A 12,723-nucleotide genomic window follows, 5' to 3' on the forward strand; every position below is an offset into this window, starting at 1 on the left:
TTCGTTAAAATATGACCCCTGAAAAAGGCCACAAAAAATGGCAACAAATCCCATCGTAAATCAAAATGGCAGACTTCCTGTTTGGTTTAGCACATGGTTCCAAGAGACTTTTTTGTACATCGTACATGTATGCCTGCAAATTATCATCGCGCTAGGTGAAACGTACAACCGGGAATGCTTCGTTAAAGAGGAGTTTTCTAGCTCAAAATGTGATGCCCGGCCCCTGGGGGACTTCCTGTTGGGTTTAGCACATGGCACCAAGAGACCTTTTTGTACATTGTGGGCTGTTACATATGTCTACAAATTTTTGTAGCTCTAGCTACTTCGTACAACTGGGAATGCTTCATTAAGAAGGATTTTTTTCCTTTGCAAAAAGTGCATGCCACGACAACAGCGTGCGACGAAATAAAGAGCTTTCAATAACTTTTCATCCTCAACATCTTAAGATGAGTCACACCAAGTTTGAAGATGATCGGATAAATTCTGTAGGAGGAGTTCGTTAAAATAAGACCCCTACGAAATGGCCCAAAAAATGGCAACACATTCCAAAGTAAATCAAAATGGCGGACGTCCTGTTAGGTTTAGCATATGGTTCAAAAAGAGTTTTTTGTACCTCGAGGGCTGTTATATACCTCTACAAATTTTGGTAACTCTAGGTGAAACGTACAGCCGGGTATGCTTTGTTAAAGAGGAGTTTTTTAGCTCAAAATGTGATGCCCGGCCCCTGGGGGACTTCCTGTTGGGTTTAGCACAGGGCACCAAGAGACTTTTTTTGTACATCTTGGGCTGTTACATATGTCTACAAATTTTCGTAGCTCTCGCTGTTTCGTACAAATGGGAATGCTTCTTTAAGGATATTTTTTTTCCTTTGCAAACAGTGCATGCCATGACAACAGCGTGCGACGAAATACAAAGCTTTCAATAACTTTTCATCTTCAACATCTTAAGATGAATCACACCAAGTTTGAAGATGATCGGATAAACACTGTAGGAGGAGTTCGTTAAAATAAGACCCCAATGAAATGGCCAAAAAAATGGCAACACGTTCCAAAATAAATCAAAATGGCGGACTTCTTGTGAAGTTTAGCATATGGTTCAAAAAGAGTTTTTTGTAGGTCATAGCCTGTTACATATGTGTACCAATTTTCGTAGCTCTAGATTACACGTACAACCGGCAATGCTTCGTGAAGTAAGAATTTTTAAACTCTAAATTTGATGCGTCGCCGCCGTCATATAGTATATCAAAAACTTTAGATTTTTTACAATGATGTTGTCCCAGGTGTTGAGATGGTCCATCCCAAGTTTGAAGTCAATCGGGTTAACCGTGTAGGAGAAGCGGGCAAAAGTATGACCCCTGTAAATGTGCAAAACTGGGCCAAAATTGGACATTCAGATGATCATACCTCACTTTCTGTCTATTTTAGGGTACACACATCAAAGAGGTTTTTGTTCATCTGGATGTGCTACGGGTGCCACACAATTTTCGTCGCCATAGGACAATCGTAGCGGGACAGGGATCCGTTTAACCTATGTAGGTGGCGCTATGGAGCCATTTTTCTGTTATCATGTATGGCGACTTTAAAATATCAAATTTTTCGCCAGGCCTGATGTGCGTGTAAAGTTTGGTGAGTTTTCGTTCACGTTTAGCGTCTCAAAAATGCGATTGTTTGCGGAAAAGAATAATAACAAAGAAAAAGAAGAAGAAGAATAATAATAAGAATTCCTTCAGGAACAATAGGGACCTCGCAGCGGTCGCTGCTCGGGCCCTAATAATAATAATAATAAGAATTCCTACAAAAACAATAGGGCCTCGCAGCGGCACCGCCGCCGCCGCTGCTCGGGCCCTAACTAGAGCTGCGAGCAGCTATAAAGGGCCCTCGCAACCCGGGCCACGTTGGGGTACTTGCACGTCGGGGTACTGGCACGTTGGGGTTCTGTCAAATAGGACAAGGACCATCTAAAATGTTTTTGACAAGCCTTGTGTGTGCAAAGTTTAATCAAAACGCAAAATATGGTGTGCAATTCCCAAAATAAATTCAAAATGGTGGACTTCCTTTTAGGTTTAGCATACGGCTACAGAATACCTTTTGTAGGTCTTAAGCTAATAGGTATGCCTCCCAGTTTTCATAAATCTTGGTCAAGTCATCTTTAGTTGTGTATCGCTTGAATCATACAATTGGAAATACTCCATAAAAATGCATAGAGGGCGCTATTGAGCACAACGTTGGGTTACTTGCACGTCAGGGTACTGGCACGTTGGGGTACTGTTACATGGAACAAGGACCATTTAAAATGTTAGTTTTTTCCATGCCTTGTCTGTGCAAAGTTTAATGAAAAAGGCCAAAAATGATGTATAATTCCCAAAATAAAATCAAAATAGCGGACTTCCTCTTTGGTTTGGCAAATGGCTACATAATACTTTTTTGTAGGTCTAGCATAATCATTCAATCGGAAATGCTTCATAAAAATGTCTAGAGGGCGCTATTTATTGCAAATTGCACAATAAATCTCTAAAAATTCATGTTCATGACAAGTCTGATGTGTTTGCAAAGTTTCATGAGTTTTCATGTGTATAAAAAAAAAAAAAAAAGCAGCACTTGACAACTGTTACATGGAACAAGGACCATTTAAAATGTTAGTTTTTTCCATGCCTTGTCTGTGCAAAGTTTAATGAAAAAGGCCAAAAATGATGTATAATTCCCAAAATAAAATCAAAATAGCGGACTTCCTCTTTGGTTTGGCAAATGGCTACATAATACTTTTTTGTAGGTCTAGCATAATCATACAATCGGAAATGCTTCATAAAAATGTCTAGAGGGCGCTATTTATTGCATATTGCACAATAAATCTCTGAAAATTCATGTTCATGACAAGTCTGATGTGTTTGCAAAGTTTCATGAGTTTTCATGTGTATAAAAAAAAAAAAGCAGCACTTGACAAACAATGCATTGCTATGGCAACAGCGTGTTACAAAATAAAAAACTTTCGATTACTTTGCATCTTAAACATCTTAAGATGAAACACACCAAGTTTGAAGACAGTCGGATAAATTTTGTAGGAGGGGTTCATTAAAATATGGCCCCTGAAAAAGGCCACAAAAAATGGCAACAAATCCCATCATAAATCAAAATGGCAGACTTCCTGTTTGGTTTAGCACATGGTTCCAAGAGACTTTTTTGTACATCATGGGCTCTTATGTATGCCTGCAAATTATCATAGCGCTAGGTGAAACGTACAACCGGGAATGCTTCGTTAAAGAGGAGTTTTTTAGCTCAAAATGTGATGCCCGGCCCCTGGGGGACTTCCTGTTAGGTTAAGCACATGGCACCAAGAGACTTTTTTGTACATCCTGGACTGTTACATATGTCTACAATTTTTCGTCGCTCTAGCTGCTTCGTACAACTGGGAATGCTTCATTAATAAGATTTTTTTTCCTTTGCAAAAAGTGCATGCCACGACAACAGCGTGTGACGAAATAAAAAACTTTCAATAACTTTTCATTTTCAACATCTTAAGATGAATCACACCAAGTTTGAAGATGATCGGATGAACTCTGTAGGAGGAGTTTGTTAAAATATGACCCCTATGAAATGGCCAAAAAAAATGGCAACACATTCCAAAGTAAATCAAAATGGCGGACGTCCTGTTAGGTTTAGCATATGGTTCAAAAAGAGTTTTTTGTACCTCGAGGGCTGTTATATACCTCTACAAATTTTGGTAACTCTATGTGAAACGTACAGCCGGGTATGCTTTGTTAAAGAGGAGTTTTTTAGCTCAAAATGTGATGCCCGGCCCCTGGGGGACTTCCTGTTGGGTTTAGCACAGGGCACCAAGAGACTTTTTTTGTACATCTTGCGCTGTTACATATGTCTACAAATTTTCGTAGCTCTAGCTGCTTCGTACAAATGGGAATGCTTCTTTAAGGATATTTTTTTTCCTTTAAAAACAGTGCATGCCATGACAACAGTGTGCGACGAAATACAAAGCTTTCAATAACTTTTCATCTTCAACATCTTAAGATGAATCACACCAAGTTTGAAGATGATCGGATAAACACTGTAGGAGGAGTTCGTTAAAATAAGACCCCAATGAAATGGCCAAAAAAATGGCAACACGTTCCAAAATAAATCAAAATGGTGGACTTCCTGTTAGGTTTAGCATATGGTTCAAAAAGAGTTTTTTGTAGGTCATAGCCTGTTACATATGTGTACCAATTTTCGTAGCTCTAGATTAAACGTACAACCGGCAATGCTTCGTGAAGTAAGAATTTTTAAACTCTAAATTTGATGCGCCGCCGCCGTCATATAGTATATCAAAAACTTTTCATTTTTCACAATGATGTTGTCCCAGGTGTTGAGATGGTACATCCCAAGTTTGAAGTCAATCGGGTTAACCGTGTAGGAGAAGCGGGCAAAAGTATGACCCCTGTAAATGTGCAAAAATTGGCAAAAATTGGACATTTAAATACTCATACCTCACTTTCTGTCTATTTTAGGGTACACACTTCAAAGAGGTTTTTGTTCATTGGGATGTGCTACAGGTGCCACACAATTTTCATAGCCGTCGGACAATCGTAGCGGGACAGGGATCCGTTTAACCTATGTAGGGGGCGCTAAGGAGCCATTTTTCTGTTATCATGTATGTCGACTTTAAAATATCAAATTTTTCGCCAGGCCTGATGTGCGTGTAAAGTTTGGTGAGTTTTCGTTCACGTTTAGTGTCTCAAAAATGCGATTGTTTGCGGAGAAGAAAAAGAAGAAGAATAAGAAGAATTCCTACAAAAACAATAGGGCCAAGCAGCGGCACCGCCGCCGCCGCTGCTCGGGCCCTAATAATAATAATAATAAGAATTCCTTCAGGAACAATAGGGATATTTATTAGTTTTTTTAAATACTACAAAAACGACAAGAGGATAAAACCCATTTCCACACAGCTCATTCGTATATACAAACCTCATAAACTTAAACAACAACAAAAATACATAGAGACATCCGATAAAAATCGTATAGACACAAATTATAGCACTAGCGGTAACAAAACTAGAAACAGAAAAATAACATTTTATACGTGTACGCATCTACAGAGGGGCTAAAACAACTTGCGCACTCAGCTCATGAGAGTACCACCAACACCTTCTCTAAGCCTAATCCTTTTAAAAAAAAAATAAAAAAAAATCAGTACATTTATTAGTTTTATAACGCATCAAAACGTAAGAGGGGGTAAAATTCTTATGTACAACGCAATCTTATATACAACAGCTCAAAAACATAAAATACATAGCCAGACGTACATTCTTCACGTACGCGCCATATTCCTAACATAAAAAAAACATATTTCATACCCGGATACTTTCTAAAAAACTACTAACCTAAGGGTTACAGGGCTATCCATTGAAAGAATTCGAGCTAATAATTAGAAGATATTTCATTCATACATATTCAGATAAAAAGGCTAACATCAAGATAGAAGACTCTTACAATCAACAGTTTAAAGATTTCAAAAAGTATGATCCCCATAATACATTGCCCCTCCACCTCCTAAATCAGTTACTGCTTTTAAAAAAAGAGTTTGCGATTACAAGTCCTTTTCATAAATCAGTTTAAGAAAAACAAAAAAACAGTATATTTATTAGTTTTTTAAATATTACAAAAACGATAGATGTTAAAACCCGTTTCCACACAGCACATTCGTATATACAAACCTCATAAACTTAAACAACAACAAAAATACATAGAGACATCCGATAAAAATCGTATAGACACAAATTATAGCACTAGCGGTAACAAAACTAGAAACAGAAAAATAACATTTTATACGTGCACGCATCTGCAGAGGGGCTAAAACAACTTGCGCGCTTTATTCATGAGAGTGCCACCAACACCTTCTCTAAGTCTAATCCTTTTTTTAAAAAAATCAGCGCATTTATTAGTTTTATAACGCATCAAAAACGTAAGAGGAGGTAAAATTCTTATGTACAACACAATCTTATATACAACAGCTCAAAAACATAAAATACATAGCTAGACGTACACCAAAAATGTGAGAGAGGGTAACCTTATGATGTCAAAGACCGCCTACAGCTTTTTTTTTCTCAGGTTGGGTGGGGCTGGTGTTTTGTAGAACAGAATTTCTCAGAGAGGGGAGAATGGAGGAAAACTCCAATTCGGTCATGTATTTGGTGAGGTAAGAGCATTTTAACACAGCTAAGAGCTCCAAAAATTTTATTTTTCATGTTGGTACCCCTTTGGTATTTTATTTATAAGCTCATAAATATTCTCAGTGGTACATTTGTAGAAAATGTATATACCCAGAGCAGGTTTACAACTAGAACGTGAGCAACGCCTCGCCTTGATTTAGTGTCATTAGTATTATTATTTTGCACAGTGAATCACATTTAGGATAACATATAAGTGTGTCTTTAAATCTGGTAAATGTGGAAAATTCCAATTTGAATTGCTACAGCCCTAAAATAAAAGTGTACACACCCTTCTTCATGTACAAATACATCTGTGGCGTCGTAAATTCAAGCCGTGGATCCTTTCTAAAAAACTATTAGCCAAGGGTTTACAGGAATACCCTTTGTAAGAGACAAAGGTGTTAATCTACTGATAAGAAGATGATTTTGGTTAAATTGTTGCAAAGATCGGCTTTAAGATTAAGGGTTAAGTAGAGTATAAATCTATTAACGTATCAAGAAACTCAAAGTTTCATACTTTCAATTCTCTTAGTTTTAAAAAGAAGCAGACGTCTGACCAATATTGTCCACATGCAGTTCCTGCCTGAGTTTGTGATTACAAGTCCTTTTCATAAATCAGTTTAAGAAAAACAAAAAAACAAAACAGTATATTTATTAGTTTTTTTAAACACACACACAAAAAAAAAAAAAAAAGGGAAACAAATTTTCGCTACTCTAATGCCATACATTGTTCCGTCATCCAAAATGTATAATTTACAAATTGAATACCTTTGAATCAAATTTGTAGGTTTTACATTCATTATCAACATTTTAATACCCTAATTTACTTTTGTAGACTAACTTTATTGTGTTCATCCTACCAAAATGTCTTTATTACATTGCTATCAAATACAACGCACAAAACATCAACCGATTAATTTCATGCCTCACTCTAATCAAAATTAAAATAAAAGTGTACACACCCTTCTTCATGTACAAATACATCTATGGTATCATAAATTCAAACCGTGGATCCTTTCTAAAAACTATTAGCCAAGGGCTTACAGGAATACCCTTTGTAAGAGACTAAGGTATTAATCTACTAATAAGAAGCTGATTTTGGTTAAATTGTTGCAAAGATCGGCTTTAAGATTAAGGGTTAAGTAGAGTATAAATCTATTAACGTATCAAGAAACTCAAAGTTTCATACTTTCAATTCTCTTAGTTTTAAAAAGAAGCAGATGTCTGACCAATAATGTCCACATGCAGTTCCTGCCTGAGTTTGTGATTACATATTCTCTCCAGAAATCAGTATTTTTTAAAACTAGTACAATTATCTTTTTTTAAACACACACACAAAAAAAAAAGGTAAACAAATTTTCGCTACTCTAATGCCATACATTGTTCCGTCAACCAAAATGTATAATTTACAAATTGAATACCTTTGAATCAAATTTTTAGGTTTTACATTCATTATCAACATTTTAATACCCTAGTTTACTTTTGTAGACTAACTTTATTGTGTTCATCCTACCGAAATGTCTTTATTACATTGCTATCAAATACAACGCACAAAACATCAACCGATTAATTTCATGCCTCACTCTAATTAAAATTAAAAATACAGACAAACTTATCACATTCTAATACCTATACCTCCCTCTCTTAATCATATGCAGTAACATCCTTTGACCTTTAGATGGCGCCGTTTACTGCTGTGTGTAACACTCAGACCTCTCCGCCATCCTCCGTTTAGCTTTTTACATAGTCACACACAAGTTTTTAGTCTAAGAAAAAGAAGTACGCGGTTCTGAAATGGGGGGAATAACCGCCCTTTACGCACGAATAATCTATTTTTCGTCTGTATTTCCAACTCCTTCAGTTAGAGACAGACGCCCCTTTTATTTTTTATTTTATTTTTTTTAAAAAAAGGAAAAAACCCTTGAATGAGACGCGACTTCATATTCTGAAACACCGGTAAGTTTCTTTTATTTATTTAAAAAACATAAAACAAATGGATAACATTTTTTAATATTCACAACACTTTAACTCTATTAAGAGAGCCTCGTACTATTTTACATTCACGCGCGCACATGCCCGATAGAGGCGCCGGGGAACACTTCCTATCGCACGACTTAGTGTGAAGTATCACTAAGGTGGTGGGGAGCGCTTCCCCCCTTGCTACTTCAAAAGCTGGTAGGATCCTTCCTGTAAGATAAAAAAGTTTATTAACATGCGGATGTCGAAATATTGTTATCATCTGGTAGAACTGATGAGAGAGTTTCCTCTCAGACAACAAAGCTGTTGGTGAGGGGTCAAAGGAAGTACGTATACAATTGATGGGGGGGGTGTTAGGGGGGTGACCGGAATCATATGTTTGTTGAAGGGGGTACAGAAGGGTGGGGGGATCCGGAAAACATGTGCTTGTTGTTGTTGTGGGATGCAGAATGTCATCAATCAATTTTGACAGGAGCTGTCCTCGGCTTCTGATTGGCTAGGACGATGAGGGGGTGGGGAGGGGGGTGCAGGATGTCATCAATCAATTTTGACAGGAGCTGTCCTTGGCTTCTGATTGGTTAAGAAGTCGGAAAGTGGGTGGGGCTTAATTCAAAATAACGGTTTCTGATTGGCTATGAAGGCGGAAGGGGGCGGGGCTTACTTCAAAGGGGTAGGTTATGAATGGTTTTATGGGGGTGTCATAAAGTTTTATGGGGGGTGCAATAAAACATGGTTTTATGGGTGCCATAAATCAGTTTTTGACATTTGCCGTCCTTTACATATATATCATAATGGTGCCCCTTTGGTGAGGCCAATTTACGTTACATATTTTGTGAAACACACACATGTAACAATCCAAAAACAGCTTAGTGCAGCGTGTTCTTCTGGGAAAATTTCAACTCGTTTCCATAGCAACCTAACTAAAACTTTATGCTAGAGCCAATCCGCTGTATAAAAGCAGTGTATTTGAAGCACTAAATAACAGTCTAACGACTAGTTATTGAGAAGAGAATGAATTTGTCGACTATGTGAATGTTACACACACAAAAGTGGAAGAGTAACGATTACATTTTTTTTTTATTGCATGCAAAACTTTTTTTTTTAGGCCTGGGAATGTTTTTTCTAACTCGTCACGAATTCTGATTGGGTTAAAAATACATTCCAAACCTCACGTGGCGCGATCAGCTTAGCTACCTGATTACGTTACAAGCCTTTAGGCTGAGGAAATAGTCTAGTACACGAAATTCTGCATTCAGACCACCATTTGAGTCACAGCACACTTCTCAAGGTGTTAAGTTGACTCCCTTTTGTTAGGTTAGCGTAGGGCACATGGTGCTAAAACTGCTAGCCTTTTGTGTAAAACACACGTGTTAAGATCCGCCATCTTTGGAGGCGTATCCTTAACTTAACTGGGATTCAGGTAACCACCCCTTGAAACCAGTCGACCAATAAACTAATTTGAGGGGCGGGCCCAACGGCCAGACTTCCAAGTCGCTCCTCATTTGACTGTGGCCTCCAAGAGGATCACGTCTCACCACGTGACCCCTCACTGAGAGCCCACTCTCTGCCAAATTGTAGCATTGAAACACTAGTAATATAGGTTGCTTAAATTGTTGTAATTAGATGTCCATCTGATTAACACTTATAGTCTACTGTTTGCTTAATATTCATATTGCTACACGGCCAGCTGCCAAACTACAGCCAGTATAGTTGACTCCTGCCTTCTAGTAACTCACGTGTGAAGAGGGACACATCACAGCCCCCCTCCCCCCCGTGAGCCCACTGTCTGCCTTCTTCAACATCGCATTCAAAGCACTTTATAATTTAAATAATCAAGTTGCCGTGGTTTGAACCTAATCGAGGGATTTAAGTTACTACTGTACCGTCCTAATCTATGATTTTTTTACTAGATTTAAGACAATTTAACATCACGTGTCTTCGACACTCTTAAACGTTACATTATAATATTTTTCCTACTCCTGTTTCACCAAGTGTTAACACTGAGTTTAGGGTTAATATTTTTGGTACGTTTTGCACTTTTAATCTTCATTAATTCCGTCGTGTTTAATGAATTAACACCGTTTTACAGTAAGTAGTAGTCTCCCTTTCCCCTCGACGCGAGTCCGTACAGGATACTCGCATCGCGATATAAACCCGTGGGAATTAAAACGTTCCCGTGGTTTCTGCTCCTTGATTCATTTAAATTATAATGACTAGTGTCTTCCTGATAATTCGGCGTCAGTGCCACGCATAACAACACGCGCGATTATCCGTAAGGAGTGAATTTAACGTGTTTGACAGATTGACAGCTGGCGACACACGCACGCGCAACTTCCGGTGACGTGCCACTCATTGACAAAGTTTACGTTAGCTGCGTCTTGCTAACAACTTTGCTTGCCAAGTGCTACGATTTTAAAACTTGTGCAAGGTATTTAAACGCTCGTTTTAAGACACATTCTGTGTCACTTACGAGTGACGGAGTTGTTTTGTCCATGCGGTAAAGTCATAAAACTTTATTGATCGAACAAAAAGTACAACTCCTATACTACACACAGGAGCCTCGTTGCGTTTTAAACGCCGACGGCGTCCCCCTGTGGCTATTCACGGTACCGCAGTCGAGGAACTTTTACCAACAAAATTAAAACGCTTGATAACTTTAATTGTTGACTTACCAAAGAGTTTGTTTAAATAATTAACCACCATTTTCAAGTACTTAATTTTGTTTTAATTAAAAGCAACACTCATACAGTAGTGTATAGCTTTTCTCGTTGTATTAAACGTGTTTACCCAATTTTTAGGCACTTTTGGAAACCTCAATTGAATTAAATGTAATTTTAATTTAATGTGACTGTCCTCAGTAGACTTTTGTTTCCTAAAACCTGTAACCTCAAATGTATGCTGTGGTTAATAGTAATTTAGCAGACTAAATTGCTTAAGACAACACTTTGTTGAGGGTTCTCAATTATTTAGTGCATTGCCATTTAAAATAATTGGTAACATAGTTGGATACCATCCTTTAATCTGTGCCTTAATAATTTTGGTAAAACATTTTGAATCAACTAATTGAGCCCAAAAAGCTCATCTTTAAGCATTTTCAGCATTGTCTAATTGGCTAACAATTAGTCCTTCCAAATTGAGTAAAGTGAGCTTACGCATATCTTTGATATCATAACGCTACTTTTAACCATGGATGCTTTGCAAAATGCCCTTGCGACCGTGACTAACAATCTCATTCCAGGCTATGCCGACGCAACAGCCAGCGCTAGCGCAGAGATTCTTGACACCAACATTGCGCAACTCGTTTGCGACGCTCAACAAGGATCGTTAACCCACGAAGATATGGCACAAATCCTCAGCCGACTAATGGTGAATTTAGTGGCTGGTGGAAATTGAGTGACCATGAGCTTGAACAAGTGAAAAGCGTTCTGACAGCAGAACAGCAAATTCACGCCCAAGTTAGCAGTAAGCTAACCGAGTTGGAAGCATGGTTACATGAATCTGACCGCGTGAACTTGGGAAACCAAGTTACAAAATTGACACAGGAACTTAAAGTGAGTACATAAACTGCCCGCACGCATGAACAAAATTGGCATAATGCCACATCGGAAATTTGTGAGCTAAAAGAATGCATTGCAGAACTATCAAATCAGCACACTGAAGCCCATTGGATTGATCTCCAAACTGAGCGTGAATTTGACAAGTACTTGCTAGCTCTTGCGAATGATGAAATTGCGGAATTAACTCAAAAGATTAGACTTTTGAAAATTGAACGCACTGAAGGAAAAAGGCAGACGTTTCGTTTGAAATCTCAGTTGATGGCAATGGAAGAAAAACTCCGGCGATTGCAGCATCCATCCTTCAACACTGGCCGGGATGACGAGTCATCCCATGCTGAACCGAAATTACAGCAAGTCCCACAAGGTAACACCAGGTGTCCATTGACGCCGTCCCAAACCACTGCTTTGGAGGTCCCCGTTCAGGACCTGTCTCAGGTGAACTCTCCTTTGCATTTTGATCCACTTGTGGTGCACACACCTGTTCCTTCTTCAGACGCTGCCACGTTGTCTGATGTGCAGCAGACTTCTGCTGCAAATCTTGGACCTGCTTCTCAGCCACCTGTGCCACTTCCGGTTCCCACTCGCTCCATGGCAAGCACTTCTCCAATTGCCGCTCAACACACACGGGGGCCCCCTCCCTCTGCAGTGTCACTGAGAGGAGCAAGCTCACCTGTCTCTGTGTTTCCACCAAGAAGCACACTTCCGGTTTCGGTACACCCGCTAGGCGCCACGCCTTCTTGTGTGTCTCCAGTTGCTGCCAACCTTCCTTCCCCTGCTCAACAAGCAGATGCTTCTTCACCTCATCATGTGGCGCAACCAGGCATGTCTACAAAAGAGTTAGACACGATTGCCAAGCACATTCAGAAATTTCAGCCAAAACAAGATTGCTCTGATAACACTTCTGTGTACCTCAAAGACCTTGATTTTCATTTGAGGAGATTCCCACAGGCAACAACGGAAGACAAGATTTACCTCATGAAATTGACGTCAACT

Source organism: Festucalex cinctus, chromosome 12 (assembly GCF_051991245.1).
Source record: "Festucalex cinctus isolate MCC-2025b chromosome 12, RoL_Fcin_1.0, whole genome shotgun sequence".
In the NCBI taxonomy this organism is placed as follows: domain Eukaryota; kingdom Metazoa; phylum Chordata; class Actinopteri; order Syngnathiformes; family Syngnathidae; genus Festucalex; species Festucalex cinctus.